General features: G+C 55.3%; 1 protein-coding gene across 1 annotated transcript in view; it reads right to left on the bottom strand.

The window, feature by feature from the left end:
- Positions 1-26,125, bottom strand: part of Adamts2 (ADAM metallopeptidase with thrombospondin type 1 motif, 2) — a gene marked incomplete at its 5' end in the record, with an annotated part of 209,321 nt that overhangs the window by 114,699 nt on the left and 68,497 nt on the right. The window lies entirely within an intron of this gene.

The following is a 26,125-nucleotide window of genomic DNA, read 5'->3' as shown; positions in this document are numbered from 1 at the left end:
GTAACTCTGTATTGTCTATATTGTGCTTGTGATATGTTGTAAAATGTTGTATGTCTGTTAATGTTTCCCTCCTTTTATCCTTAAAATAAAAAAAAATAAATAGAAAGAATTCAGTCCTTCCTTATCAATAATTACTTTAAATATAGGTGGGTTACACGCTCTAATTAAAAGGTAAAGATTGACACAATGGATTTAAAAAACAAAAACATTATCCAATTATGTTGTCTATAAGAGAACACATTTAGGTCTGAATAAACAAATAGTTTGGAAGTAGAAGGAAGATAAAAGAAATTCCATGCAAACAGTAATCAGAAGAGGCCTGGGATGGCTATACTAATACCAGGTAAATAGACTTTAAGTCAAAAGATTTTACCACAAGGAATGGCAGTGTATGTTAATGAAAGGACCAGTGAAGAGTATAAGAATTATATACATATATGCACCAAAGCAGAGTCTCAAAATATATAAAAAATTGACATAAATGAAGAAATAAATAGACAAATCTTGAACAACAGCTGAAGAATTCAATACCTCACTTTCAACAATGGGCAGAGCAACCAGCCAGAAAACCAATAAGGAAACAGAGGAACACTTCACCCAACAACTGCAGAATGTATATCCTTCCCATGTACAAATGGATCCTTCTCCAGGGCAGAACACATAGAAGGTCATAAAATAAGTCTCAACACATTTTAAAGTACTGTTACCCCAAGAAAGCCTCAGGAATTGCATTTGTGTCCATAGGAGAAGCCATGTCAGCACAGACCCAATGAAGAAATGATTCTCCAGCAGAAGAAGCAGGGCATGGACCTTTTCTTCTGGCTCCCCAGTTTCCGGCTTGGACTAGGATACACACACACACACACACACACACACACACACACACACACGTCCCTGCTAATAAGGAAAGAGCATCAGGCCTTTTTGGGTATCTCTGTCACCAGCCTTGGTTCTGACACTACACTCTGACATACACTACACATAGAAAACAGTCTGGCAACGTCTCAGAAAGTTAAACATTCTGTGTTTGGCTTATTTCACTTAACATGATGTCTTCCAATTCAATCGGTTTTTCTGCATCCCACTAATATACACACATTAACAAAAAATAAAATACAGCAAAATATTTTTAAAGTGTTACACATTGAGTTATTCTGGGGCCCAGCAAATCTCCTCTTTTTGGGTATACCCCCCAACATAATGCAAATCTAGACCCACACAGAAAAACTTGTCTACAGTATTCATGGAGAAGCTGAGTGCTAGGTCCGAATGTGGTTTCTCCCTCCAAAACTCACACTGGAGTTTAATCCCTGTTATGAGGTAGTAGCAAGGTAGAAACTTCATCTCTGGTGTTTAGAGTGGGGGCTTGGGAAGAGATCAGGATTGGAGGAGCCCTGTGATTGAATCCTCATTGCTCTATACACACACTCTCTCCCACCATATGTTGCTCTGCACCACCCCAGGACTCTGCCAGTAGGAAAGCCATCACCAGATAGGACCCCTTGATTTAACTCACCACAACTGTGAGCCAAAATAAATCTCTTTTCTCTGTAACTCACCCAGTGTGCCAGTCTGATTGGAATGTGTCATTAGCAACAGAAAACAGACAAAGAGACCGGGGAGGCACTGTGTAGGCAACTCCAGGACGCAGGGCTCAGGGGTTGGGAATGTAGAACCACCCCACCGCGTCACTGAGGTGAAGCGAGCTCTGTCAGATCCAGCCAGAGTCGGGACACAGCCATTCCCACTGAGGCACTTTTGCCGCCCCTAGTTAAATCCTAGGTGAATGTCCCATCTACTGCTGTTTATGTGAGGTGGGACAGAGTGTTCGTGACCACAAATAGACCTACTACTGATGTGCAAGTGGATCTCATTCCTGCAACAACAAAATGCTTATGTGGCAGTGCCTGCAGATGTGGACCAGATATTACAGGGCAGCACTTTCCCAGGGGCAGGTCCCCGCGCCCCCCAGTGGTACTGAATAATAGCAGAAATGTTAAATTCTACTGACCATTTTGTGTATGTTCAAGGTCAGATGCACTTACATGTATCATACTCATGCATCTTTAGCTTTACAAACTTTGTACATTCACACAGTTTTGGTCCTCAGATGCATACATATCTAAATTCTCTGATTTTTTTTTTTTTTTTGTCAGCACTGTTAAACTTTGGAGACTGGTTAAGGACAAAATCACATGATTACAGCTATAATTACATGATGATAGATTCTAAATTTTGCCTTAAAAGTAAAAAGCTAAGTTGATATGTAACCTTTTCTATGTAGCTGTGACACTAATTATGGCTGACTTTGTTGTGTGTTAAATGTGATTGTGTCCCCTGGCTGTACAGAGCCTTCTAAAGCACACAGCTTGAGGAAAACACCTGGCTGTACTGGCTCCCCCTCCCTAAAACCAACATTATTTGTAAGAATAGCCATTTTTTGGTTGCATTCCTAAACATACGAGGATAATTAGATATGCCTAAACCCGGTGCATTCTAAAATCAGTCACCTAAAAGGCACAGTTAAACAGATACATTCTATTTAAGAGGACTCTGATACTGACAAAACTAGACTAGAAGATGTTTCTTAAACTACTATGCTAATTGGATTTGTTTTGTCTTATCCCTTGCAAAACTTTGTAACTGTGGCCTGTAAACGTTCCTCAGAAGTATGACTTTTGACAGACAGTTTGAACAGTATTTTAAGATAATAGGCCATTCCCTGTAAGATAAATGGGATAGGACACTAACTCCCAGTGTCTAGAGGAAATTGCAATGGATTAAGACCTACTGCTCCCACTTTGGAGTGGTGTAACTGACCTTCTGTGTGCTCAACAACTGAGGCCTGGAGACCATAGCTAGGAGGACAAAAGGGCTAAGACCTCCGCCCTTGCCCTCCAAGGTCAGCCACAAACAGGACCCCGTGAAAGGACCCTGCAACTCCACTGAGTCACAAGTCACCCAACCTCTCGAGCAGGGCACTGCTGGGCAGGAGTCACCTACTGTGCCTTGTGCTAAAGGGTGAGTCACTAAAGAGGGGAATGCCCCCAGGCTTTTAAGGAAAGCCACACAGTCGAGCAAGACTGTGACCCATCCTGGCGGATGACACAACTGGTAAAGATCTGAGGGAGCCAAAAGGCTCTTCATGTGGCCCCAAAAGGAATCCTTGAGAAGCCCTGACTGACCTGAATTGTAAAAGAAAGTAAATTTTGATGACCTACTTGGGTCTTAAACACCCAACAGGAAAGTATGACCAGAGTGAAATGCTTAAAATTCTTAATAATGAGAGACAGACAGACAGAGAGACAGACAGACACAAACACAAAGACAGAGAAACAGAGAGACAGAGAGAGAGATCTCTGTCTAGGCCTCCATAAGATTAAGGGCATAGTTTCTCAAGGATAATGATCAAGTCATGACCTAGGCAGGGACCACAATAGGGAGGAGAGATAGGTAGAATCCTGGACCATTACCTGCTACTCATTAAATGCACAATTTGTGTTTTCTTCTGGGCCAGGGACATGAAAGCCATTTTTGCTATAAACCATGACTCTTCACTTGCCCACAGATGCCCAATAGATGAGTGGAAGCTGAGTGAAGCCTGCTGTTGGTTTCGTATTGTTACTATGAACCTTAGGTCAGATCTCTTCTCAGCTCTAAGGAGAGGTGTCTCAGTTTAGGGAGTATCTGTCTAGAAGTTGGCCAGACATGGCTGATTAGCCCTGAGTTAATCTCATCTCCCTTCACCACTGAGGACCCCAGGATAAGAGGCTAACCCAAACATTCAGATACATCCAGAAGGCTCCAGCCATTGTCCCAAACCTCTGATCATCTAGATTCCAAGAAAGTCAGACTGGGACCGCCACAGAAAGAGACAGTTCTTTCCTAGGAATGGAGTACCCCTCAGCCATGAGGATTCCAGAGTATGACCTTCAAGCTAATCCCAGCCCACCAGGAAGTCCTTGGAGCTGGACTCCCACCTCTGCAGGAGGGCCAGTCTGAACCCTGTACCAGGGTACGCCCCCTCCAGTGACCTAAGCCGGAGTCCTTTCCTACCTTCCCATGACTTTGCAAATAAAGTGCATTCTTTCTAATAAAAAAGATGAGTTAGGGGTCATAAAGGAAGCACGGGCCAAATTCAGCCTACATCAATGTCTCCTACAGCCCAAATCAGATATTTCAAATTCTTTAGTTTCTTGTAGAATTACATATTTCTGATTTCTCTTGAAAAACCAAAGATCTGGCAACACTGACCCCTAACAACTGTCAGGACAGAGAAATTTTTATGATTTCTGATCCTATTTGTATTGTCTTTTTCCCTCTACCTACTCTGGATTACTTTTGCACCCCCTCTAAGTTCTTGCACTGAAAATTGATTGCTTTAATTTGTAGACTTTCATTTCTCATATAAATGTCCATCCAAGTTTTGATATTTGGTGTGTTTAATCATAATTGAGTTATAAGTATTTTTAAAGTTTCATCATTAATTCTTTGACCCGTAAATTACTTAAGAAGTTTGTTTGTAATTTCCAAATAATGCTGTTTTAAAATTTTTTTCCTTTGGCTTATTAATTTCTAACTTCAGAGCATGATGGTCAGGTAACAAGATCTGCATCAGAATTATTCTTTGAATTTTCATGAAATTTGCACTTAATTGATAGATATCTATAAGTATTGCATGTGTGCTTAAAAAAAATGAGTATTTACCAGATGCAAAATTTATCTCTGTCCATTGAATTAAGCATTTCATTTGTGCTGTTCAGAATTCTTATTTTTGCTGACTTTTCATCCACTTAATACAACGCTAATTGGAAAAAAGCTGAAATCTCCCCAAAATAATGATAGCTTTCTCCATTTCTAACAAAGTTTACATCAAATACACGGAGGCTATTTTATTAGATGAGCTGCCTTTAGAACTACCGTACCATCTTGGAGAAACAAACCTTTTCTCATTAAATGGTGACCTGTCCTTCCCCAGCTGCATCTCCGGCCTTGAGCCCGAGACTGATGCGACAACTCAGCCTGCCATGGCTGCCTGCTATTTCTGTTCCCACACCTTCATTTTCAACCTCTTTTGGCCTTCAGACTTTATCTGTATCCCTGGTGATCACATATTGCTAGGTTTGGGATTTTGGCTTCATCTTGTTTATCTAATGCAATAACCTCTGCCTTTAAATTGATGGGCTTAATCCAGTTACATTTACTGATTACGGGTACATTTGGACCTCGTCTTTCCTATTATTCTGTGATTTCAATTTGTCTTGGTTTTTCTGTATCCTTTCTTTGGTGACTTTTCTTATTTAAAAACAAATGACCCCTTTTTGTCAAATCTATTCTGTCATAGCTGTGCAGGCTGCAGCCCTGGGCACACGTGCACACCCATGTACACAACAGAGGCAGGCACACCCAGGCCCGTCTGCACTCTGAACACCAGCTTCGACTCACTCAGCTCAGGTGCATGTGGGGCGGCTTGGAGGTGGGGTACAGGTCAGTGCTGCTGTGTCCCGCACTTCCCAGGTTAGTGCCGCTCTGGGGTACAGAGACCCTGCAAACACGCTGCCTTGGGCAGGGGACACACGCCACATCAGCGTCCACACCGAACTCATTTCAGGAGCTGAGAGAAAGTCATCCCTTGGTAGAGGTAGGGGATGAGACTTTTTGCCGTAGTATTCACCACTTCCTATGCCTTGCAGCTCTGGGGGAGTAAGAGCACACTTGCTGTCGGGAAGGCCTGTGGGATGCAGCCCCAACGTATCTCGACCCTGGCTGCATCTGTACTTGGTGATGAGGCAGGCGTGCGGCAAGCGCCCTGTGCTGGAGCCCAGCAGGGACTCCCTCCGGCCCGAGCGTTAGTTTGCAGAGCTCGAGTCCTTGGTACGAGTACTGCTCAGCTTTCTTGCTGTTTTATATCCACGTCCCCAGGCTTCTGATGCTCCACGCAGAGGGAGCCGCACGCTCTCGAAGGAGTTCGGAGGACTGGAAGGAGCCTGGAGCTCAGGGAGAGTGGGTCACAGTCATGGGTACTCAGGAGGCACCAGGGAGCTGGCTCGCTGCCTGCGCAGAAGGGTGAGGAGTGGCTCCCAAAGGGTAGGGCGGCGGCTCTGGGAGACAGTGTGACCCGCTGCTTGGCAGAGCCAGGAGCACAAGGAAGGTGGAGGAAGGCTCTCGCGGGCCACTGTGACCCAAGGAGGGCCAAGATTGAGCCAGTATGGGCGCAGTGGGAGAGAACTGCCCAGCGCAGCCACACGGGTGCGTTATGCATTGAACCTGATGCTACATGAATTATAGTAAATTAAGATGTAAAAGGTCAGAGGTAGCCACTCAAACGCTCATAGGTCCAATGGGACATGACTGAGTAAAGCCAGCTGGGAGGGTGCCGGTTAAGCCCCTATGAACATTCTCTGACCACAGGTCACGAACGCTCTCCCTCTACCTGCCCTCGAAGCCTGGGCCCTCTCTGCCTGACTCTCCTCTTCCAACCATTGATAGGACCAAGGATGCAGAGAAATGTACTTGGACTGACACTGGGACAACAGGGCACAATGCTGAAGGCTCAAGGAGCCCAGTGGGGTTGCAGGGCCTGCGGTGCAGGGCTCATGTCCATCCTCCCCAGGGAGTAGCTGTCAGCACGAGCCCTCAGGGCCGCACAGGAAAGGAAGGCAGCCAGGTGTCCTGAAGAAGGCTGGGAACCCACATGCGCAGGTGAACCACCTCAGCATCAGCTGCATTTGTTCCAGGTGTGTTTTACCACCATGTGAGAAGAACGAAACACACCACGCCCAGCACGGGCTGTAGCCGGCAGCCCTCATCATCGCTGGGCCCTGGCGGGTCCCTGGCACACAGGAAGGCTTTGCTGCAAGTCCAGGGTCCACACCGTCTCTGCTATAGTCTGAATGTGTTCTGCGGGTCATGTGCTGGACACATCATCCCCAAAGTCACCCGTTAATGGTATTTGCGGGTGGGGCCTGTGGTGGGCAATTAGGAGTGGGCGAGGTCAGCAGGGTGCCTCCCGCCCGCAGGCAGGAGCGCGGGCTGATGTGTTCCAGGAGCGCTCCTGCCTGAGCCCCACACATCTGCTGAGTAGACACGGGTCAGGGAACAAGCTGTGGGAAGCCCTGGGAGCGCTCCCTCCCCGGAGATTCTCTAAGGAAGTCTTTCTGTTTGCGCACCAAATGAGGGCAGCAATCAGAAGAGCAAAGGGGAAGCCGACGCCCACGGGCTGTGCTGCCGTGAGGGGCGGGGAAGAGGTGCGGGCATGCAGACCCTTCCCGGATGGCTGTGGATGGAGGGGGGGCTTTACCCTCCGGTGAGCACAACACATCGCTCCACGTTGCCCAAGGCCTCACTCCGAGCTCTCCAGCACGTGGTGGGGTCTCATGCTCCCAAGAGCCTCCTGGTGCAATCTACTGTCTCTAGCCTCCAGATGAGGAAACGAGCACTGAGAAGTGGACGGAGAGGTCAAAATTTAAACCAGGTAGCAGGGCCTCTTGGCCGGCATGCCTTGCCCTGTGCCCGCAGCCACGGAGAGCCAGCCACTTGGAAGCCTTCAAGGCCCTGCGGGTAACTCTGAGGAGGTTCCTGGAATTTCCTCTGACCAGGGTAACATCAGCTACTCACCCCCAGTGCTTCTCCGGCCCGGGTGCAGTCCTGTCACAGCCTGAAAAGCGCCTTGTGCTTCTCAGCTGTCTCTTCTCCCCACCAGGCCCTTCGAGGCACGGACCAGTTTATACACAAACAGCAACCAGCCCGCGGCTGGCACGCAGCACTTGCAAACATTTGCTGAGTGGCCGAGTAGACAGATGATGGGACGGGTGGGTGGGTGAATGGTGGCTGGATAGATGGATGGTTAAATGAATGGGTGGTGGATTTGGGGGGAGGTGGGTGGACTTATAGACAAATGGGTGGATTGATGGGTGGATTAACTCTGACCCTGGAAATTGGATTCTTCACGTCCACGGCACCTCAACCTATAACAAAGCCAGGGACAGAAGCTGCTTGTCCCCACTGCCCTAGGTAGGCATTTCAGGAGTAGAACTGACCAGGCTTGACCATCAGTTCTGCAGGGTGAAAGAGGAGCTGAAACAACTTCTTACATCTGTGGACCCATTGGCAAGGATTAGCAACGCCAAGGCAAGACAGGAAACAGAGCCCTCAGGAAGAGATGGAGCAGAAGTCAAACTTAAATTCAGCGTCCACGCAGCCAGGGCCACAGGTTCATCTGTCCCTGCATTTGGAACCACAGCAACTCAGAGAAATCCGGCAGGCTACCTCAAGAGCCTGCAGAGGGTGCAAAGGGCTGCTCAAGGCCAGAATTAGGGCTCAGATTGGCCTAACTAACGTGGAGCATCTGATCTGAGGCCAGAGCACCACGGCTACCTGGGGAAAGCCGTCAGGGGAGGGTTTGGACTGTGGTTTGGGTCTGGGGGCTGGGTCAGTGCTGGCACTGCTGACATGGACCCCATGCCTGAGAGCATAGCGCAACTTTGTCTGTCTCGCCTCCACCAGTGAGTTCGGACCTTCCCACGGTTCAGCTTGGGTGCCCCCTCCAAGGGCCTGCCAGGGCCAGGGTCAGAGTGGGTCAGCAAAGCCTCCAGCAGGCCCTCTCCCAAGACCACAGGGCTGGCTTCAAAGGACAGCAGGTGGGAAAGTCACCATGTTCCTCCAGCCAGCCCTCAGCCATTGCTAGGGCCACACTGGACACACACTGACTGACGGGAGCCGGTGCTTCGTCCCTCCCGGGACATCTTCATCCACAAGGGCAGGAGGGGTTCGGGCTGTGCATGGCACAGTTCATCCCACCTGGCCTCCAAGGCCTGCTGAGCCCCTTTGCACAGCCCTACACCTGGCTGCTGTCCCACCAGCCAACCGGATGGGCCTGAGATCTGCTATGCCCACAGGCCCTGGCCACTCGCCCACCAAGTCCCTTCACTGTGCCTCGGGTTCCCTTAGGCAGGCACACGGCATCTGCTGCCCTCAAAGAGGGCCCCAGCAGCCAGCCTGACTCCTGGCACAGTGAGCTCCAGGAGTTGTCCAGGAGTTTGACGTGCCTCTTGGGCCGCAAACACCCGATGGAGAAGGGTCCTGGGACTGTCTCACGGGGACCATAGTGTCAGGGCTGCCTGGGAAGCTCTCTGAGCCTGAGGCCTCCACTGAGGTGGCAGGGGCACAGCAGGGCGGGGTTGGGGGGTGGGCACTGTCCAGAGTCAGGTCAGACACACGTCTCCTGGAAGCTCCACAGGGCAGTGTGGTTCATTCCAGCAATTTCTGCGTGGATGGAAACACAGAACGCCTGCTCTGGGTACCACTGTGTGCATACACATGCATGTGTGTAGACACAAGAGAGGGAGAAACGAGACAGAGTGTGCAGGTGTAACTCCGAGCAGAGGTGACCCTTGTCCAGGAGGCAGTGGGTGGGAGCCTGCGGCGGGCTTGCTCGCCCTGTCCCCTGGAGGTGCAGAGCCACGGTTCAGCACTGCCTGTGGGCGTGGGCCCAGCGTGCCACACCTCTGATCTCCAGAGAAACTGAAAATTGAGATTTTAATGAAACCTCCTGATTTTTAAGTGTATGTTCAGCATTTTTGAAGTCACTCTGTGCATCAGATCAAACATAATGGGGGGATGCAAGGATTTGCCTCTGAAGCTCTGGGTTAGGCCTGGCCTTAGTACAACACCCCAGCTTTACAAATGAAGAAATTGAGGTCAGGCCAGAGCAGGGCCCACCACCACCTGCCATAGCCATTGGGGAGCACCCACAACATTCCCCACACTAAGGACACCAGGAAAGGGAGCCCTGGGCCCTGCCCCAGCAGTCCACATCTCCAAGGGCCCACACGTCAGCTCTCTGAGGTGGCCCGAGGTCTTCTGGGTGTGTAAGGACCCAGGGCTCCTTCCCAGGCCTAGGTCCTGGACAAATCTGAGCACAGTTTGGGTAATGAAGGCCAAGGACGTAAGTTGCTCCCAGAATTTTGCCCAGAACAAAGGCGCCCCATTGTCTGGCCTCCTGGGCCAGTGGGGAAGGGGTGGAATCTCTGTGTCTACATTTGGTCATTTGCTCCCCAGGCCACAGAGGTCTGGACAGCATCCTGGCAGGCAGACCCACCAGCAGGGAGCCGCGGAAAACCGAAACTCAGGCCCCTGTGAGCAGGTGCCAAACAGGATTCCCGCACCCGGCCCGGTGTGGCCTGGGCAGTGGAGTGGCTCCCTCAGGGCTACCTCGGCAGGCCGGCCTATTCCGGGGAGCCGGAGCCTCTGCCCCAGCCAGTCCCGCTTCAGTCCACTCAGTCTCGTTCAGGGTTCTGTCCAGCCTGGACAGCGCCTCCCCAGGCCCCCCTCTTGCTCCTCCTGCTAATGCCCTGCAGATGGGTTTCCTTGATGGCCTCCAAGAAAAACAGGCCGACCGCAGACTTCTCCTCACAGAAACGGAACCACTGGAAAGTTCTCTCTTGACATTCCCGAAAGGAAAATAAAAATTCCTCTGAAGTGCATCTCAAGTGAGAGGCAGCCCCAGCCACATCCAAGGGCCGGGGTCCCCAGGCTCCGCCTGAGCACTGCAGGCGTGGGTGAAGGTCCCCGGAGCTGAAGCCACCACATGACACCCCCGGTCGGTTCCCAGCACCACCCACCCGGGAGCTGCCTGGCTCACAGACACTTTTTGAAAACTTTGGATTAGCTGCCAACATTTAAAAATGAAGAGGTTTTACATAAAGTCGTGATTTCCGGCGTTTCCTGTGACCTCAGAGGCCCTCCTGCTGCCGGCCAGCCCCGCGTCCCACGGCACCTTCACCTAGCCCACTCTGCCTACAAGCTGCCGTCTGCTCCCACCAGCGTCCACATGCACGACCACTGGCGTCCATAGAGGCCTGAGCCCCAGGCTCCTGGCAAGGTCACAAGGACATATGCTCCTGCCTTGGACACCCTGACCCTTCAGCGCTGGGTGCTGGGTCTTGTGTCCCCGTCACCTGCTGCAGGTGCTCCAGCCCGCAACAGCCCCAGGCTGGGGGTTCAGAACTGAGCAGCCTACCACTCCCCTTGTTCCTACCCTGAGCCCCCAACCTGAACAACACAAACTGAACTTGCGGTCAGCTCAGTGCCCTGGATTCCACCCCCACAGACCACTGAAGCGTCTGTGCCTGAGGTGTGGGATCTCGGCGGCCCCTGGTCCTCTGATTTCTTGGAAGCACCTGTCTTCTCCCTTCACGGCACTTTGTCCCCCTGATGCCGCCGCTTGCCCCTCCAAGCCTGGCCATGCCAGCCCCGGCCCCAGCACCTGCCACGTGAAATGTCAAAGGCTACACACAGAGAGGCTGGACGCAGGCCCCGGCGCACATCCCCACAGTGAGCGCGGGCAGCATCCTCCACCTGCAGATGAGCTCAACGTGTCCAGGGGGCTTTTGATGGAAGCTTTGAAGAAAGGTCCAGACAGGCAGTGGCCTCCCCAGGCCGGCATCCCGGCCAAGGCGATAGCCACAGGTGCCATGCTGGGCTCTGCAGGGCCTGGGTGGGCGAGCAGGTTTGAGGGGCAGTGCTGGCTTGCCCTGGCTTTGGGGTGGTTCTGAATGAGGTGAACACCCCGTCTGGCCAAGGCAGGGGCTGCCTGACCCAGGCCCAGCACCCTCACATCTCCACGGCCCCACGCTGCCGTCCAGGCCCCTCCTGCCCACCGCCGAGGCCCCTTGGTGGAGGCCACAGTCCCTCATCCGTGAAGCAGCCTGCTCTCAGCTCCCTGCCTTCTCCCCTCCTGCCCTGCTTGGGGACACCAAGCCGTGCTACTTACAGGACACCAAGCCGTGCTCAGCACCCCCTGCTTCAAGGCTGAGCCAGCGAACGCCACTGCGCTCTGCCGCAGGGCCTCTCCGGCCCTCATTCTGCCCCTTCACAAGTCCCCGCCCAGCTATTGGCCCCACCTGCGCCCCCAGTCCCTCTCCACCCCAGGGGGTCTACACCGCAGATCTCAACCCCAACCTCCGGCACGGCGGGGTTACCTCACAGTGCTGCTCTCCACTGTTTTCAGTTGTGCAGACCTCTGTGGTCTGAGAAACTCGCCAGGAGCTGTCTGATGCTGGGGCTCTCTCTGTCTGTGCCCCGCGGGGTCCCAGGCCCAGCCCAGGGCCAGGCCCCGCTGTGGGCCTCTGTAACTATCTGTCCGACGGGTTGAAAGACGATGTGAACGAGCAAGCCGGCTTCCACGGGACACCTCATGTTCAAGGACGATGGATTAGGAACAACAGCCCGAGCATGCTGGGGGTGGTGGGGCCTGACCTGCAGGGGGCCCCCAGACCCCTGCTAGCCCTGCTGGCCGCCCCAGCTCAGCAGCAGCCCCAGGCAGAGGAGGCTGAGAGCCACAGCACTGCTGTCCTCGGATACTGCAAGGGGTGCGTTTCTGATGTGTGGGCCTGAGGTCCCCTCATCAGCTACACCCAACCCCCTTGCCTTGGTTACTTTTCTTTCCTTGCTGAGACAAAATACCCCACAATTAAGGAAGGAAAGGTTTATTTAGCTCACAGTTTGTGGAGGTTTCGGTCCATATCAGCTGGCTCCAAGGCAGGGTGGCACATGGCACAGGGGCAACGGTTCAAGGCAGCAGAAGACAGCAAAAGCAGTAAGAACAAAAGGTGGGGGAGAACAAGCCTCTCTTCCCTCCTTATATTGTATATGTGCTGTCCACCCACGCCCACACCATCTCCAAGTTGTCTCCTCCACAAGCTGGGGATGTTTCCAAAGTGAGGACCCTGGCCCCCTGCTGGATCACTTAAACTTTTAAACCTCTCAAAGTGACACAATGAACAACACCCTTGAGGGTTAGGGTGAGTCCTTTTCACCCCAGGGTGTAGAACTGCTGAGCCACTTAGTTAAACTTCTAGACTCCTCAAGTTGACACAACGTGTCAACCAGAACGGCCCTGTTCTCTGCAGGCTTGCGGCAGACATTGCCAAGTACAGTTCCCACAGTTCCCACGGGAAGTCTGGGCTCTGGGTCCGGAGGGAAGGAAGGCACAGGCCACCCGCACTCCTAACTTTGGCCGCTGCGCAGTGCTCACCTGAGCCTGTACTCTCGGGGTCTGGACCTCAGCTCCTCCCTAAGGACCTCAGGGAGGAAGCAGAGCCACAGATGCCAGAGCGATGGGCAGAACGGGCCACCGGATTCTCGGGGCCCAGTGCGAAATGCAAACGCAAGCTCCCTCCTCACAGAGGGATGAAGAATTTCAAGACGGTGGGGGCCGGGGTGTGGCGGGGGTAGAGCGTGTACAGGGCCCTGGGTGCCATCCCATTCCCACCCTCCACACAGGCTCCCGGGTTGGAGCCTTAGGCGACAGGCTGCACACTCCTGAAGCCAGCCTTGGTCAGGAGCGAGGAGATGGGGCCAGGAAAGGCCCCCACGCCCCTGATGTCCTGCAGCCCAGCAACCTCCCTCCCCCACGAGCCGAGACACTGCAGCCAGGAGTGGGGAGCCGTGCGAGGCCGGGGCTTTCACGTCCTCATTGTGCGTCCCGCCGCCGCCGTGAAAGTGGCACGGCAAAAGCAGCAAGTCTGCTGTCTGCAGAAACAGCTGCTGCCCAGGAGTGAGGACCATGCGGCCAGGCTTTCTAGGCAGCTCCACTCATTCCTTCTGTTCACGGATATTTAGCCACCAGCTGTGTGCCAAGCACTCCGTCCGAGGCTGGACACTCCGCTGCACACAGAAGCCGCTCCCCATGCTTCGCTGCGAAGTGACCCAGGGAGGCATCCTCTCGCTCCCTTGCGGGCTTCAGCCTCTGCATCTGAAGCAGAGCTCCAGGCCCTGGCTCTCAGGAGTGTCCCAAGGATGGCTGGGCTTCAGGTGGGTCTGAGACACAGAAAATCTACAGCCCCAAGCTCTAGGCCTGTTCCTCCCGGACACATGCAAGAATCCAGCTGCCTGGCTCCCGTGGGAGCCTCAGTTTCTTCATCAGCAAAGGGGACACAGTGATAGCGCAAAGCAGCCCCACGACGCCTTACAGAATCCGGTGGACGAGTGCCAGGGTGCCAGTGGGGCTGGACGGACAGCTCCCCGCCTGCCCTCCCTGCTGCTCTCAGGACAGCACTTGCAGGCCTCGGTTTCCTCAGTGGCTTCAGAGCTGCTGTGAGGATTTAAATGACCCTCACGCGGGCCCCTAACACACGTGCCCGGCCCCAAGCCACCAACTGAGCGCTGAGGGACAGGAGGGGGTCAGTCAGACCCAGCTGCAGGAAAACAGGAAGGGAAAGGGCGACGACCTGGGGGAGGCTTGTATCAGAGTGACAGGAAGTCAATATCCAAGACAGATAAAGGCTTATCCTGATATATGGGGTGAGACCCCAGGAAAGAAACAGGCAAAAGAATCTAAACAGGAGAGACATTCAAAGTCATCACCCATGGGGAGGAGCGTTCACGTTGCCAGCAATCAGTAAGGCACAAATTAAAGCAAAAAAGCCACACTAGATGAGCGAAATATTTCATGGTGAAGACCCTGTGCTGGTGAGGAGTTGGAGAAACTGGGATCTCGGTGAGCACCAGCCTGGCCCTGCCAAGCGCCGAGTTTGCTCGGGGTTTGGATTCCACAGTTCTTTCAGTCACTCCGCAAGTGCTCCCTGCCGGCTGGCCTAGGCCAACCCCTGCGGGTTCACAGGAATGGAACCCAAGGCCAGCTGCCTGGGTGTGCCCAAGCCCAAATTCCACGACAGCGGCACCAGGGGCGACAGCACGCAGCTGCTGTGAGGCAAGCAGCTGTCATCACTGTCACTGAGGCCTCTGACAAGCAGGCATAAAGCCTGCCCTGAACACGCCTCAGGTCAGCGTCCCTTTACCGGGGGCCCTGCCCTAGAGTGGCAGGCTGGGGAAGACCTGGCCTGCTGGATGAGCGAGCACACAGGCACATGGCCCAGACCCTGGCCAGCGCCACGCCCCAAATCCACCTGCAGAGCAGGGCCTCCATCCCCCAGGCATGAGGATCTGCAGCACACCCCAGAGCTCGCCCACCTGCAGTCCCGGGCCACCACCCCCTGGGAGCCCATCGTCCACGTCTTCTCTCCTAGAAAACACCTTTTTCCAGCCAGAGTGGCACAGACATGAGGGCGTGGCAGTGGGGTCCGAGGCAGGGGCCCTCTGTAGCTTCTCTACAGACCCCCATGGAGATAACCCCAGCCTTAGGGCTCCGCACCTGCGGTTCCCTCTTCCCAGCACTGGTCTGCCCCATCACGCTGATCTCGGTTCCATGGTGGCCACACTGGGCCAGGGGCACCTCCACCCTCACAGTCCACTCTCCTGTAGCCCTCGCCCCCCACTTGCCTTTGACAGTGGGATTTCCCACTGCTCACGGAGTCCCCTGCTGATGTGAGCTTGGGGAGAGGGGTCTTCCTCAGGCTCACCCACCACTGCATCCCCAGGACCCGCTCACACAGCGGGCACTCCGTAAGAATGTGCCGAATAAATAAACAAATGAGAACGCACGTGTGGCAGTGGGCAAACAGCCTTTCAAAGCCTCAGTCTCCCGCCCGACAACTGCAGTTATTATTACTGTTATTCACCCTGTGACCTAAGGAGCCGTGTTGCTATCAGGTATTGTTGAGCCCTGCTTGACACCCAAGTGCTTGGCCCCTTTCCAGCCCAGCTTTCCCACACAAGCTGAGCTCCCAGGCCATCTCTTCCACCAGGTCCTGGCCCAGCCTCTTGCAATTTTTGTTCCATCTCACAAGCCCTAAGCTGAGTGTGCGCAGGTGTGCATCAGCCTAGGTGAGCACCTCCCAGGTGTGTACCCTCATGCTGCCTGGACACTTGTGGAAGACATGCTAGCTGGACTTCTGCCAGCTCAAGGCACATTTCCTGAGGCTTTACTTCTTGTGTTAATCAGCTTTCAGTTACTGTGACAAAATACTTGAGGCAATAAACTAAAAAGGAAGAAAGGCTGATTGTGTCTCATGGTTTCAGAGTTTCCTGTCCATGGTGGCACAGCCTGTTGCTTTGGGCCTGTGGTGGCCCAGTACGTCATGGTAGGAGCACATGGCTGAGGAGCCAGCTTGTATCATGGAGACTAGGAGGTGAAAGACAGGAAGAGGAATAGGGTGGTGTCCCAATACCCCTTCAAGGCCACATCCCAGTGTTGTGGTTTGTGTCTGGATGACCCCCAAAGCCTCCTGCAGTCCTGGGTGCAGGCTTCTGGAGTTCATGATTGATTGACGACCCAATGTTGGAATTATGGGTGTGAGTGCTACACCTGCCCTGGGGCGGGTAGTTTACACACAGTGTAAGGGAGAGAAAGAGGCTGTTTGCCCCTCCTCTTCCCTTTCTGCTCTTGCTGCTTTTGCTGTCTTCTGCCACCATGAACTGTTGCCCTCTGCCATGTGCCACTTGGTGGCGGCGGCCACACCAGGTTCCAGAATGGCCAAATATGAACTGAAACCTCCACAAACTGTGAGCTAAACAAACTTTTCCTTCCTTCATATGGGGTGTCAGGTATTTTGTCTCAGCAATGAGAGAAAAGTAACCGAGACAGAATTCTGTACCAAAAAAGTGGGGTCACTGCTGTGACTATACCTGACCATGTGGTTCAAGAGCCTTTGGAAATGGCTTGTGGGAAGTATTTGGAAAGGTTCGGAGATGTCGCCTGAAGAAGTAGAGCTGAAACACCTTCAGCTGTTCTGCATGGGAGATTCTGGTCAGAGCTGGGAGGACCAGAAGGCTGGTAGAAATCCTGCCAGTAAAGTCTGGGTTTGCAGGGTTTCTACCAGGAAGAAGGACTGCATTGGTTGTTGGACTCCAGACAATGTGTGTTACGGCTTGGCAGAAAGTTTGTCTGCATTTTGCTTGTGCCCAGAGACTGCCTGAGACTGAGATTAAGGGCGGTGGACTGATTAATCTGGCAAAAGAAATTTCAAGGCAGTCAAATGTTGGGGAAGTGGCATGGCTATTGTTGGGAGCTTTCAGCCAGACTTATATTGAGAATCAAGAGCAAAAAGCCCAGAAGGATGACTTAAAACGTGAGTTTGGCCAGAAAGGAAGCTCCTGGAAAGCTGTGGACTGCAAAGATAGAGCTGAGGAGATCTGGGCTGAGAAGGAACAGGAGGATGGAAAAGTTGGCCCGAGGGCATCACTAGGAGCAGCAAGTCTCCACCCTTTGCAGCCTCAAAACTGCAAAGGTGACAGACTCTGCTTTGAGGAGAAAGTTATAGAGTGCCATGTTCCAGAACGGCAGCAGCGGCCACACCAGGTTCCAGAATGGTGGAGGCATAGAGAATTTGTTAATCAGAATCAGGTTCAGAGTGCCCAGCGATCCAGGCACTTGACCCCAATGGCCAAGAGAGGGAAAAGCTTGGCTACTGCTCCAGGTGGCAGCAGACCTTGGCATCATTCAAGTGGCACTGGTTTTACAGGTGCATACAGAATGCAAGAGTTCTGAGGTTAAAGAGGCTTCCACCCAGATTTCAGAAGGCCTGGAGGCCAGGCTGTGTGCCCCTGAGAGGGCAGTGTGTGAGGCTGTGAGTGTGAAGCTAGAGGTGCAATGTAGAACCCCAAAGTCTGGAAAAGTCAGGAACATGGATTGTCTGAGGAAAGCTGCAAGGAGGGAGCAAAGTGGGCCCAAGAGAGAAGCCGTGGGAGCTGTAACCACTGCAAGTGCCACAGGGGTGGAGTCACGCAAGCCATGTGGAACTCACAGTGTGCCACAGACTGCTTCAGATGCTGGATGTGGAATTACAGGACTGCTATGATTGATACAGTGTCAACTTGGGGAGTCCAGAGGTTTGGCTAAGTGACTCAGCAGTTCTGCATCTTGGGGTGGAAAGGACATGCCCTTACCCTTCTGGGATGTTGTTCATTGTGTCAATTTGAGAAGTTTGGAAGGTAACTATGTGACTCAGCAGGGAGCCAGGGAGCTTACTTTGTATTCATCCTGAGCCTGTGCAAGAGGAGGAGGGCATGGAGATGACGTGAGTGCTACATGCCCCCTGCGTGGGGGTAGCCTGCCTACTATGTAAGGGAGGGAAAGAGGCTTGCTGTCTGCCACTCCTCCCTTTTGCTCTTGTTGCTTTGTTGTTTTCTGCCACCATGAACATTTGCCCTCTACCATGTGCCACTCTGCCTTGGAGCCAGCCAAGTATTGACTGAAATCTCCACAAACTGTGAGCTAAATAAACCTTTCCTTTCTTAACTTTGGGTGCTGGGTATTTTCTCTCAACAAGGGGAGAAAAGTAACCAAGACAAGGACTTAATGTTAACCCTCTGGATTTTGGACTTGCTTTAGTTCCAATGCTCTGTATCCCCGTTTGTACCTTTTGGAATGGGAATGTTTATCTTGTACCACTGAATGCTGGAAGTGTTTAACTTCATTTGTACAGGGGCTCACAGCTAAGGGTTTGTTTTACATCTTTGAGGAGACTTGGGACTTGAACTTTTCAGCAATGCTGAAACTGTTAGGATTTTGGCAACTCTTAGAGATGGACTAAAATGCCTTTTGCATAAAGGGATGTACATGAGTCTTTGGGGGGCCAGAGACTGAAGGTTATGGTTTGTGTCTGGGTGTCCCCCCCAAAGCCTCATGCAGTCCTGGGTGCAGGCTTCTAGAGTTTATGGTTGATTGATGGTCCACTGTTGGAATTATGGGTGTGAGTGCTACACCTGCCCTGGGGTGGGTAATTTGCATACAATGTAAGGGAGAGAAAGAGGCTGCTTGCCCCGCTCCTCCCTTTTGTACTTGTTGCTTTGCTGTCTTCTGCCGCCATGAACTGTTGCCCTCTGCCATGTGCCACTCTGCCTTGTAGCCAGCTGAGTATGGACTGAAACCTCCACAAACTGTGAGCTAAATAAACCTTTCCTTCCTTAATTCTGGGCGTCAGGTATTTTTTCTCAGCAGTGAGAGAAAAGTAACCAAGACACCCACTGACCTCACTTCCTCCCACTAGGCTCCAACTCTTAAAGGTCCCACCACCTCTCAAAGCACTGCAGCCTAGAGATGAAGGCTTTCACATAGTCTTCAGGGGACTCAGCCAAACCATAGCACCGCAGGACCAAGCCTAGGCCAAAGGGCCAAGTCAAGAGCTCTGGGAGAGGCGTCCCAACTCAAGAATCCAGCCCACCTTCCACCTACTGGGTGTCCACCATATGACCTGAGGATACAGCCCTGGTGGAGCCGGAGGAAGTCCCTCCTCTCCCCAAGCTCACATCAGCAGGGGAGGCAGGATGAGCAGATGCTTGCAGGGTGTGGGACATCTTATTGTCAAAGCTGACTAGGGTAAAAGCGTAAAGGAGAGATGGCAGGAAAGGGGGAAGGTGTTCCGGGTCAGGAGTAGTGACAGCTGAACTGAGCAGAATGACGGAGACTGGCCCACGCAGTGTGTGTCGGGCAGAGGGAGCTCAGGCACGCAGCCCTGGGGCTGCTATTACCTCAGCAGAAGTGGGAAGATCTGGGACGGGCTCCTTGCCCCTCCCCTGCCATCTCTGGGCTGCCCCAGCTGGGGTTCAAGGCAGAGGATGAGACTGCAGTGGGAGGAGGAACCAGACACCAACATCTCCACCTAACGTGTGACCTTTTCCTGGGGAGAGCTCCTTCAGGGCCAAGTGCACAGCACTGCTCGGGATTAATTTCAAAGAGAAATGGGTCAAGGAAAATTGGAAATTTTTATAGAAAACACTTCAGGCTTGGAGCTGGCTGACGGTGTCTGCGTCCTGCTGAGGATTCTGAGCGGAGTCAGGGCCTGTGATCAGAGGTCTCTGGCTGGTACAAACAGGCCGCGTGGACTCCGCAAACAGTCTCTGAGCCAGGCCTGTGCTCGCTGCTGAGGTGAGGAGCTCGCCCCTCTCCCGACATTGCTCCCTGCGGCCCCATCACAGTGGCTTCCTCAGCGCTGACGCTGGAACAGCCCAGCTCGGCTCCCACCACCCAGCCCCTCTCCCGGGACCACACGTCCTCCCTCTGCCCCCACCACACAGAAAGCCTTGTCCTGTGAGGGGAGCCCGCCCAGTCCTGAGGGACATCTCGAGCTGGCCAGCAGGTCCTGTCCCCAGCAAGCAGGGACAACAAACGCCACAGACACGCACAGTTGCCCAGAGACAGCGTCCCTTGCTGCTGGTGCTCATTAAGTTCCAGACACACCTGCGACAGGCCGCGGCGCCACCGCCCAGCTGTGCGCTGTCTGGAAGCCGGGGGTGATTACCGCGCACCACCTGAAGAGCTCCTTCACAACACAGATGCCAGGGAAGGAAAGAAAGGCGTCGATCTATTGTGTCTGTGGAGGAGAGTGTGGCTGAGAAGGGGTGGGAGGGCCGGGAACGAGACAAACGCCCCTGGGATCGCAGCGAGGCGGCCCTGCAGCAAGGAGCAGGCGCTGGGCTCCACACGGGGGAGGGTTAGTGTGGCCAACTCTAACAGTGCCTGGAACGCTGTGCCCATTTAGAGATGGGGAAACTGAGTCAGGGAGGGTTTGGGCATGTGGCCCAGGGCCCCACAGTGAGGGTGGAGCAGCCTGGTGGGGCTCAAGCCACACACTCCAGCCCCGCTCCCAAGTGTCCCGCCCCGTGTGGCTGCAGAAGGTCCTCTGCGAGGCGCAGCTTCTGGAGACTGGCTCCCTGCACCTCAACCGGGACAACAGCCACGTGGGAATGACACTGCCACCATCTGGGTCACAAGGCCCCCAACCACCCGGGGCTCTCCCAGGGCCGCTGTCCCTGTGGTCTCCGCCCCACGCAGACCCTGGAGGCAGAGCTGGGGAGGCAGGACGGCCAGGGTCGGCTAAGCTGTGCTGGAGGTAGGTGAGGGAGGCCCGTGAGCACCAGTCAGGCGACAGCCAGTCGCGACTGCGGTAGGCCCACGCTGACACCCCAGTCTGTCTCCACTGTGGAAGAGGTGCGCCTGAAGCCTTCGCCCTGGCTGCACGCGTGGCTCCGGGATGTGCCCGAGGATGGGGCTGCCAGCTGCAAACCCCAGGCCAGAAGGCAGGGGAACCGGGGCCGTCCGGCCCGCCACAGCTGAGTGTTTTGCCCAGGTCTGACCCCAGACAGCTCTGCACCTCTGAGAAAGGGCAGCTTCGGCTTTCCCAGCACCGGCCCCGCCCACCCTTCCCAGCGTGGGACCACGTCACCACCCTGGCATCTCCCTCCCACAGCCATCCCCAGGGCCAGCCATCGGACAGGAGCAGGCAGCCCCTGCCAAGGGCGCACTCAGCTGGGAAACGCCTCCCGGCGCCCGGCCAGCGCCTCGAGTTTCACAATCCGCGTCTCTCCCGGCTTTCCTCGGGCGCACGCACAGCTGTGGTGGGAGCAAGGAGGAGGAGCACAAGCGGCCCGCTGCGGCCCGCTGAAGGGCAGCTTGGCAGGGTCCAGAGCCAGCCCAGGTGCGACAGCCCAGGGTCACCAGGTGAAGCTGGGACAGCGGCACCTGGGCTGGAGACACACAGAGGTCCCAGCATACGGACACGAGCCAGACCCAAGAGCCCGGCTGCACATCCAGCCCAAGGTCTGGGCTCTGTGCACCCTGCCTGAGAACCCAGGCTCATCGCTGAGCTAGGTCGCTGCCGGCCATGACCCCCGGAGGTCCACATCCCACTCCCCAGAACCCGAGAGTAGGCAAAGCAGACAGCAGACGGGATTCAATGTGGGACCTGAAACAGGGGAACTGTCCGGGTTACCCCACTGGCCCCCAAAGCAATCTGAAGAGAAGGGAAGAGGACACGGCTGCCCCAAAAGGGGGAGGCACAGGGGACGTGGCTAAGAAGAGGAGTCCATGTGACCCCAGGGGAGAGGCAGCAAGGGTGCACCTGTGAGCCCAGGGCAGCTGGCAGCCTCTGGGAGGTGGGAGAGGCCAGGAACAGAATTCTCCCTGGAGGGAGTGGCCCTGTGCACATCTACAGAGCCCCCCACCGTAGATGCCCGGCTCCACAACTGGGGGAACACACTGTGCTGTTTGAAGCTACCAAGTGTGTGGTAACTGGTCATCGTAGCCACAGGAAGCTGAGGCGGCAACGGCTGCGGGCCCTTCCGATCGCCCCTGTGCAAGCCCCAGCCACCCCCTCTGGCCGGCCCTCCCCTGCACCCCCCAACCTGCCGCTCCGCTGAGGCCTGCTATCTGCCTGCCACTAAGCAGAGCACTAGTGCCTCCTTCCGAGGAGCCGTCAGGACGGGGCTCCGCTCCCCACAGCCTCCAGCCTCCTGCAACCAGAGCGGGCTGGCCAGAGCACACCGCCCTCATTCAGGTTCCTTCCCACACCCTCTGATAGCTGCCCGCTGCCCACAGGACTCTGTCCAGGGCCCGGGTCATTCGGGGCTGCAGCCTCCACACGGCCCCAGCATCAGCTCTGCCCTCGGCGCTCCGCCCTGCATGTCCACAGCGAGCTCCCCGGCAGCCTGGAAAACTCCTATCAGGCTCAGGCAAAGCAACAGGACCAAGCAGGTCGGGAGGGGTTGGCTGCGGGCCCGGCCGGCTGGGAAGAGCTGGCTGCAGCCACGGGGCGGAGACTCCCGCAACGCAGCCAGCTGCACAGCCACGTGGAGCAGCCTCTGGGCACAGCGCCTCAGATCTGACCACCTCCCGGCAGGCGGGGCAAAAACTCCTGCGGTGCTGTGCCTGTTCTGCCCGTCAGGGAGGACACTGCAGCCGGACGGCAGCGGGCAAAGGCTTGGCACCAGTGCCGGAGGACACAGCGGCAGCCAAGGGCACGGGCACAGGGCTGCTGTCTCTCCCCTGGGGCGGGCAGCACGCTTGGCAGGGCTCCAGGACGCAGCAGCCCGGGCACGGGAACCCCCCGCCCCTCCTGGTCCAAGGTGTGCCGGGGTCCCCAGGAGGGCAGCCCCAGAGAAGGGAAGAGGACACGGCTGCCCCTGCCTCTCAGAGCAGGGCCCACGGGGATGCGTGTGCTTCATCTGGTCCAGATGGTGCTTTTCAGAAATCTGAAGCCGCACTTAAAATCAGGAAGGTTCACATAAAAATTATGGTATTTGAATTCTCCCGACAGTAAGATAATGAGCTTGCCCGACCTGCCCTTCCACCAGGCCAAGGGCACGGGCACCCAGAAGGGCTGTCCCTTCAGACGTCCCTGGGGTCGGGCCTGAGCCCACACTGAGCCTGGGACCGGGCACCATGTGCAGCCTCATTCATGCTGCTGTTTTCATTTTCACACAAATGTTTTCTCTGTCCTCCATGTTTATGTCAAAAGTGGGGAAATAAAGCCAGATCAAGGAGCGGGTGTGGTTAGTTTTTCTTTTTCTGTGCTGCTGGCCTCATTGGTATTGAGGGCCATACCCTGCAGCTCTTGTCTTTTTTTTTTTTTTTGTACCAGGAATTGAACTCAGGGCCTCATGCTTGCCAGGCAGACACTGTGCCACTGAGCTCCATCTCTAGCCCACAGCTCTTGTCTTGAGATGGCAAGGCCTTCTGCAGATGCCCAACATTTGACCTGGGGCACTCTGCAGAATTCCAACCAGCCCCTGAAGGCAGAGGCAGCCGGACTGGAAGGCCAGCAGCAGGCCAGCTTCTCCAGGATGCGGGCTTGGGGTCAGCCTAGCCACCACCGATTCACCCTTTCTGGGCACGGGGCAGCCCTGGCTGAGACTGGAGCTGGCTGCTTCCCTGGGGTGTCATAGACCCGTATACCGTCCACTGGGCAGCCGCCCTCCCCAGGGGGACAACTCACCTCCTGCCACTGGCTGAACAGGACCCCTGAAGACACCAGCCTGATTCCTACAACCTGCGACTGGTACCCTCTACAGGAAACAAGAACCGGCAGGAGTGATTAGATTAAGAAGCTACAAGGCGAGAGCGTTACTGGGCTCGCGATTCCCTCGGCTGAGGGCCCACACAGCACGTGGCCAGCCTCCTAGTGAGGGCCCTCGGTGAGTCACACGTGGCAGTCTCCACAAGGGCAGGGCCGCGTGCTAGAGACCCACACGCGGGGCGCTCCTGCCTTTATCACCATCTCTCTCGTGGGGACTGACTCACTCTTGCGCATCCCCAGCTCCATGGACTCAGCGCTGATCCAATCATGGAGACACAGCCCGTGACCTGGGCACCTTCCACGAGCTCACACCGCGCACAGCTCCACCACTGCAACACTGCCACCCTGGGCACTCATCCCGCACAGAACCTCCGGGAAGAGACCATACCCAGGCCGTGGCACCTCCCCTCCACACACGCATGCACACATGCACACGCGCGCACACATACACGCACATGTGCATAGGCACACACGCATACCCTCTGCTCTGAGGCCCTCTCCTGCGCCAGGCCACAGGAGACGGCTTTTGTGTAGCCCAGGCTGCCACTCTGGCCCTGGTGGCGGAGGCCAATGGAAAGCTGCGCCATCTGAGGTCAGCCCGGGCCCTCAGCCCAGCTCCGGCATAAACTGGGTCTGGACCCCCTCCAGCCAGGGAGCGAGTCGACCTCAGCGCTGGCCGTGCGGGAACAGTTAGGCACGCCCAGGGGAAACGGGCTCTCTGTAAGCCCAGCTCCCTCATGCAGGTCTGGCTGCTGGGCAAGAGTGACAGAGAAAGGGCTCTAAGCTCCAGACCCGCCCACGGCAAAGGCCTACACCCACCCACAGCCTGGACTGTGGCGGGTGGCCTTCGCAGCCAGGACTGGAGTCTCAGCCTCAGCCGTGGACAGGCCTACCTCCCCCCGTGGCCCATGATCAGCCACGCCACCGCAACCTCCAGCCTCACCCCGACCCGACCGGCTGGCCTCACCCAGGCTTTTCTAATCCCAACAGTTTCTGGACTCATTCTGAGTTGAAATTCCTTTCCTGTGTCCTCAGTTCCAAGTTCTCATTAAAGATAGGTAGACCAGGGTTGTGAGGTACAGGGAGGACTCAACAGAAGATGCCAAAACACCGGCCGAAGTCCAGAAGATAAAGGCAGGCCAGTAAGGCCCGGGGCGGTGCTGCCATGTTCAAGGAGATAAGAACCCTATGGAGTTTGGGGTCAGAGACTCGGCCACAGGTACCTGGCCAGCACCACCGTGCAGGCTCTGCCTCACGCTGCCTGAGCCACCCAGGACCTTCCAGCAGAGTCCAGCCCACGAGGACCAAGCCTGACGCACAGTGTGGCCGGGCCCTGCGCTGCCTGAGAGGTGAGCATTTCTAACCCCATCCAAAGCTGTGAGAAAGGAGAGGTCAAAGGCCCGGGGTTGCAAGAAACTAGGCTGAGCCCAGGTCTGGGGCCTTCGTCTGCCCCAGTTTCCCTCCTGTCCACCACGGCTACCACACTACACAGGCACAGACACACACACAGAAAGCCAGCGGTGGAGAGGGAGGGAAGAGGCGCTGAGGCCAGAGCCGGAGAAGGCCACGCAGGTAGCGCCCAGCCGCCCAGCTGCTGCCAACCACAGAAGACCAGGATTTACTACCAGGCAGGCAGGGGCCGCCAGAAGTATTGATCGGCTCCACAGCACGCTGGGCTTCCTGACGGAACAATTTCTTTGCAAAGGTATCTGACACGGCTTCTTGAAATCTGAACGAGGCCCTGCCAGGCTGCACCCAATTGATCTGTCAGCTGGGAGACCTAAATTAATGAGCCAGGGCCGCTCTGCAGGGAGGGGTGTGAGGCAGTAAATCACGGCGTGGGACTCCAGAGCACTCGCCTGAGCGTAATCAGACAGACGAGCCTGCCCGGACCCGGGCCACCTGCTGGGCTGCTGCCACCCACAGCGGCTTTCCACAGCCAGGAGGGCAGGGCCAGGGGCCGAGGGCTGAGTTCACAGCTGCCCACGCACACCACGAAAGCCAGGCCTGGGCAAGGTAGCCTCGTCCACAGGGTGGGACCCTGGGAATGGAGGCCTCTGCAGGACCACAGCACCCCCGGGCTTCGGCCTCACCACAGTCTAGAACCAGAGACTCCAGGGAGGTTTAGGCCACCAAGGCAGGGGTGCAGCCAGGAGCCAGTCACCCCACTCTCTCGCAGTCTTTCCATGCTCCTGGGCCCAAAGCACACGTTCATTCAGCGTTGAAAAAGATAAGACCCCACAAATGTGCAGAGGCTGCTCAGGCAGCTGGCAGCACCCCAGGGTCTTCATGGGGCTCGCCCCGTGGGGGATCGAGAAAGAGCACTCAGGGCTTCCCTGTGAGCGGCCAGGCCACGATGTCACAGGGCCGTGCAGAGCAGAGGCAGCAGGCGCGGCCGGCGGCGGGCACTTGGGCCAAGGCGGGTGCAGGCC

This window comes from Chinchilla lanigera, unplaced genomic scaffold, assembly GCF_000276665.1.
Source record: "Chinchilla lanigera isolate Chin_1 unplaced genomic scaffold, ChiLan1.0 scaffold00007, whole genome shotgun sequence".
NCBI classification, from domain to species: Eukaryota; Metazoa; Chordata; class Mammalia; order Rodentia; family Chinchillidae; genus Chinchilla; species Chinchilla lanigera.
This window is presented reverse-complemented; position numbering and strand designations above follow the sequence as displayed.